Genomic DNA, 6,177 nt, shown 5'->3' with positions numbered 1-6,177 from the left:
TTTTGCCAAAAATTCTGAAATGTTTTTTTTTTTCAAAAATTCCCAAAAATTCGACATGGCGTGGTAGAAAAGAAGCTAGTTAAGAGAGAACTACGAAAATTTCGTTGGTTGCACAGTTAAATTTTAAGTAACGGTACCTATAACATGACCTTTTTTCGTTAAAAAATACTCAAAAACGACCAGGATTTTCGCCGATTTTGTGTGGACCATATTATCTCGAGGTATTGGAATTTGTTAATGGTTCTTTTTGCTATCCGATAATACGAAACCTGAAATATTAAAATGTGCTTAGGAGCAATTGTATTTGGGTTACAGTTCTGTTGATTAGTTTTGGAACCGTTTTTACGCTAATATTTTTAATTAGTACTTTTTAGGAAATAACTAAAAAGTTCCACGGGTTATACTATTCTAATGGTACAGAAATTTTGAAGATCTCTCGAACTATCAATTTCTCAATAGATTAATTGAAATTAACTGCGACGCAGGGGAACGGTACCGCTTGATTTTACGTATTTTCAGGATTTTACACATTTTCCAACCAAGTAAGAAGCATCCCACTTTTTGATATAGCCCTCAAAAATGATGGATTTCCACGGATAGTAACATGAACGACTGGCGTTAAGAGGCGCGAGTGCGGTTGCAGTTGGGGGAACTGTGCAATAGTCTCGTATTCTGATGGCGACGATGACTCACTGAGGGCCGTGTTCTCGCAGCATACATCAACATAGTCCCTCACATGGACGAGTCCAGAGCAACCTCTGAGATGTGATTTGATAATTGCAATGTTTTTTTCGCCACGGAGTGGTAGCTCCAATGTTTATCGTGTTTATTGTGGCACTTGTTACCCGGTTCATCTTGGCATTTACTTTAGGGGTTCGGGGCAAACTTGTGATAAAATAGAAATCAAGAAAGGTCTACGACATGTTATAGTCTATCACGACACTCCCTTGCTATCAATGCTATCCTAAGAAGAATACATTATATTTGTGCGATACATTATAGGATTTATGGGTTAACTGGCTGGTATATGCTGTTGACGAATGCTGTGAATGGAGCTTCCACAGGTCTACTGTGATCGCAGCTTGGATGGTTCCTATTTGTAATATTAATGAATAACAAAGTTAATGACTAAATTATAACGTAAATAATTTAATAGATAATTCGCCTTTTGACAATTAAATTGATTTTTCATATTACAGAAAACAAATTTTAGCCAATTACAATTTCACAACTCCTCCACAAGCAACAACTATTTCGCAAGTTTGTGTCTTAAATCTTTTATACCACAAACCATAAAACACTAAATTCGTGACGCCGCCGGGTGTGTGGGTCATCATCCACTAATGGCACTATTTTTCTAGGGATTATATTTTTTTTCTTTTTGGTAATGAAAATGTTTTATGTAAATGCTGAGACAAGCCGAAATCTCAAAATGTGTGACTAATTATTTGTGAATGCCATAACGGCCAAACACCATCGAATGCGGATGAATGAATGACTGAATGACGATTACAATGAAATTACGCACGTCACGAGTTACCTTGACACAACAAATCAACAGCAACAGTAGGCAAACATAAACAACGATTAAAAGCGAACGCAGCAGGAGGAGAGGAATATTATTACTTACAGTAATATAAAAACAACAACAACAAACATTAATTCCCATATGCAATCAAAACCGAACGCACATCCATCCAAACATTGATGCAGGCAGGCGTGCCGCATGTACGTGAGCCAGCACAATTGATACTAAATTTGAGGAATCTTCAGAGAAAATTTCGACTAAAATTAAATGGCAAAAACTACAACAACAATATGGCAATTTGTTTTCCGTTAAAATTAAAATTCCTTTCAAGTTTTGCAGCAGTAGCCGCTAAAATTAACGTTGAAAAGAAGACAGCGATCATCATTTGAATGAAAAGCCATCATCCACATCCAATGCCGTGATCATTATCGCCCCATTATTGCAATGCACAAAATAATGTAACTATGTATGTATGTATGAGAGAAGCTTCTTCTAACGTGTATCCCTCGCATTTACCTTTTCCGCCAATGGGTAGACAAAAAAAAACATATGGCATTGGAACAGGAAAAAAACATAACAACTCACTCTTACTATCGTTGAGGAAACCCGTACGGTACCAGTTGTAAAGGTTTTATTTATTTTTCTTTTTGTTTAAACGAACACAACCAAAGAAATCCACAATAAAGCTTAACACATTTTAAAAGATTGTCTGGAGTAGATTGGCTTTGGCTATGAAGAGAATATAACATTTTCTCTTTTTGTTATGAGAGAAATACTTCTCTTAACTAGTAGTCGTGAAATCTTCATAAATGTGACGGAGATGGTAAACATTTTAGTGCACAAAATGTATGTTTTTGTAGTTAAAATAATATTCCCTTTCCTTGGGAAGGGGTCTTAAGGAGCAGTATATCCTTGGGAAAGGGTCTTAAAGAGCATCTTTTACTTAGGAAAGGGTTTTAAGAAGCACACTTTCCTTTGGAATGGGTCTTAAGAAGCACCATTTCCTTGGAATGGGTCTTAAAAAGCACCTTTTCCATGGAAAAGGGTCTTAAAAATCACCCTTTTCTTGGGAAGAGGTCTTAAGAAGCACCCTTTCTTTGGGACAGGTTCTTAAGAAGCACCCTTTCTTTGGGAAAGGGTTTTATAAAGCTCCCTTTCTTTAGGAAGGGGTTTTATGAAGCTCCCTTTGCTTGGGAAAGGGTTTTATAAGCACCCTTTGCTTGGATTAGGATTTTAAGAAGCACTCTTTCCTTGGGAAACGGTCTTAAAAAGCACACTTTCTTTGGGAAAGGGTCTGAAGAAGCAACCTTTCTTTGGGAAAGGGTCTATTGAAGCACCCTTTCTTTAGGATAGAGTCTAATGAAGCAACCTTTCTTTGGGAAAGGATTCTACGAAGCACCCTTTCCATAGGAAAGGCTCTTATGAAGAAACCTCTCTTTTGGAAAGGGTCCAAAGATGCACCTTTTCTTTGCGAAATGTTCTTAAGAAGCTCCATTTCTTTGGAAAAGGTTTTTAAGAAGCACCGTTTCTTTGAAAAAGGTTCTTAAGAAGCACCATTTCTTTGGAAAAGGTTCTTAAGAAGCACCATTTCTTTGGAAAATGTTCTTAAGAAGCACCCTTTCCTTGAGAAACGGTCTTCAAAAGCACCCTATCCTTGGGAAAGGGTCATATGAAGCACACTTTCCTTCGGAAAGGATTTTAAGAAGCTGCCTTTAATTGGGAAATGATCATATGAAGCACCCTTTCCTTCGGAAAGCATTTTAAGAAGCACCTTTTCTTTCGTAAAGGATTTTAAGAAGCACCCTTTCCTTCGGAAAGGATTTTAAGAAGCACCCTTTAAGTGGGAAATGGCCTTAAGAAGATCCTTTTCCTTTAGTCTTAAGAAACACCCTTTCTTTGGGAAAGGATCTTAAGAAACACCCTTTCTTTGGGAAAGGATCTTAAGAAACACCCTTTCTTTGGGAAAGGATCTTAAGAAACACCCTTTCTTTGGGAAAGGATCTTAAGAAACACCCTTTCTTTGGGAAAGGATCTTAAGAAACACCCTTTCTTTGGGAAAGGATCTTAAGAAGCACCCTTTACTTGGGAAAGGATCTTAAGAAGCACCCTTTACTTGGGAAAGGATCTTAAGAAGCACCCTATACTTGGGAAAGGATCTTAAGAAGCACCCTTTACTTGGGAAAGGATCTTAAGAAGCACCCTTTACTTGGGAAAGGATCTTAAGAAGCACCCTTTACTTGGGAAAGGATCTTAAGAAGCACCCTTTACTTGGGAAAGCATCTTAAGAAGCACCCTTTACTTGGGAAAGGATTTTAAGAAGCACCCTTTACTTGGGAAAGGATCTTAAGAAGCACCCTTTACTTGGGAAAGGATCTTAAGAAGCACCCTTTACTTGGGAAAGGATCTTAAGAAGCACCCTTTACTTGGGAAAGGATCTTAAAAAGCACCCTTTACTTGGGAAAGGATCTTAAGAAGCACCCTTTACTTGGGAAAGGATCTTAAGAAGCACCCTTTACTTGGGAAAGGATCTTAAGAAGCACCCTTTACTTGGGAAAGGATCTTAAGAAGCACCCTTTACTTGGGAAAGGATCTTAGGAAGCACCCTTTACTTGGGAAAGGATCTTAAGAAGCACCTATTACTTGGGAAAGGATCTTAAGAAGCACCCTTCACTTGGGAAAGGATCTTAAGAAGCACCCTTTCTGTGGGAATGATCTTAAAAAGCACCCTTTCCTTGGGAAGGATCTTAAGAAGCACCCTTTCCTTGGGAAGGATCTTAAGAAGCACCCTTTCCTTGGGAAGGATCTTAAGAAGCACCCTTTCTTTGGGAAGGATCTTAAGAAGCACCCTTTCCTTGGGAAAGGATCTTAAGAAGCACCCTTTCCTTGGGAAAGGATCTTAAGAAGCACCCTTTCCTTGGGAAAGGGTCTTAAGAAGCACCCTTTGTTTGGGAAAGGGTCTTAAGAAGCACCCTTTGTTTGGGAAAGGGTCTTAAGGGACACCATTTGTTTGGGAAAGGGTCTTAAGAGACACCCTTTCTTTGGGAAAGGGTCTTAAGAAGCACCCTTTATTTTGGAACGGGTCTTAAGAAGCACCCTTTCTTTGGGAAAGGTTCTTAAGAAGCACCCTTTCTTTGGGAAATGGTCTTAAGAAGCACCCTTTTTTTGGAAAAGGGTTTTAAGAAGCACCCTTTGCTTGGGAAATGATTTTAAGAAGCACCATTTCCTTGGGCAATGGTCTTAAGAAGCATCCTTTCTTTTTAAAAGGATCTTAAGAAACACCTTTTCTTTGGAAAAGGGTCTGAAGAAGCACTCTTTCTTTCGGAAGGGGGTTTATGAAGCACCCTTTGCTTGGGAAAGAATTTTAAGAAGCACCGTTTCCTTGGGAAATTATCTTAAGGATCACTTTTTCCTGGGTAAAGGGTCTTAAGAAGCGCCTTTTCCTTGGGGAGGGGTCTTAAGAAGCACCCTTTCCTTGGGAAAGGCTCTTAAGAAGCACCATTTCTTTGGGAAAGGCTCTTAAGAAGCACCCTTTCCTTGGGAAAGGCTCTTAAGAAGCACCATTTCCTTGGGAAAGGCTCTTAAGAAGCACCATTTCCTGGGTAAAGGGTCTTAAGAAGCACTCTTTCCTTGGGAAAGGGTCTTAAGAAGCACCCTTTCCTTGGGAAATGATCTTAAGAAGCGCCCTTTTTTTAGGAAAGGGTCTTGAGAAGCACCCTTTGTTTGGGAAAGGGTCTTAAGGGACACCATTTGTTTGGGAAAGGGTCTTAAGAGACACCCTTTCTTTGGGAAAGGGTCTTAAGAAGCACCCTTTATTTTGGAACGGGTCTTAAGAAGCACCCTTTCTTTGGGAAAGGTTCTTAAGAAGCACCCTTTCTTTGGGAAATGGTCTTAAGAAGCACCCTTTCCTTGGGAAAGGGTCTTAAGAAGCACCCTTTCCTTGGGAAAGAGTCTTAAGAAGCACCCTTTCCTTGGGAAAGGGTCTTAAGAAGCACCCTTTCCTTGGGAAAGGGTCTTAAGAAGCACCCTTTCCTTGGGAAAGGGTCTTAAGAAGCACCCTTTCCTTGGGAAAGTGTCTTAAGAGGCACCCTTTCCTTGGGAAAGGGTCTTAAGAAGCACCCTTTCCTTGGGAAAGAGTCTTAAGAAGCACCCTTTCCTTGGGAAAGGGTCTTAAGAAGCACCCTTTCCTTGGGAAAGGGTCTTAAGAAGCACCCTTTCCTTGGGAAAGGGTCTTAAGAAGCACCCTTTCCTTGGGAAAGGGTCTTAAGAAGCACCCTTTCCTTGGGCAAGGTTCTTAAGAAGCACCCTTTCTTTGGGAAAGGGTCCGAAGAAGCACCCCTTCTTTGGGAAAGGTCTAAAGAAGCACCCTTTCTTTGGTAAAGGGCCTTAAGAAGCACCCTTTCTTTGGGAAAGGGTCTTAAGAAGCACCCTTTCTTTGGGAAAGGGTCTTAAGAAGCACCCTTTCTTTGGAAAAGGATTTTATGAAACACACTTTTGCTTGGGAAAGGATTTTATGAAACACACTTTTGCTTGGGAAAGGATTTTAAGAAGCACCCTTTCTTTGGAAAAGGATTTTAAGAAGCACCCTTTCTTTGGAAAAGGATCTTAAGAAGCGCCCTTTCTTTGGGAAAGGATCTCAAGAAGCACCCTTT

The sequence above is a fragment of the Musca autumnalis genome, unplaced genomic scaffold (assembly GCF_047663935.1).
Source record: "Musca autumnalis isolate F117 unplaced genomic scaffold, ASM4766393v1 scaffold_4, whole genome shotgun sequence".
Lineage (NCBI taxonomy): Eukaryota > Metazoa > Arthropoda > Insecta > Diptera > Muscidae > Musca > Musca autumnalis.
Note: the sequence above shows the minus strand (reverse complement) of the source record.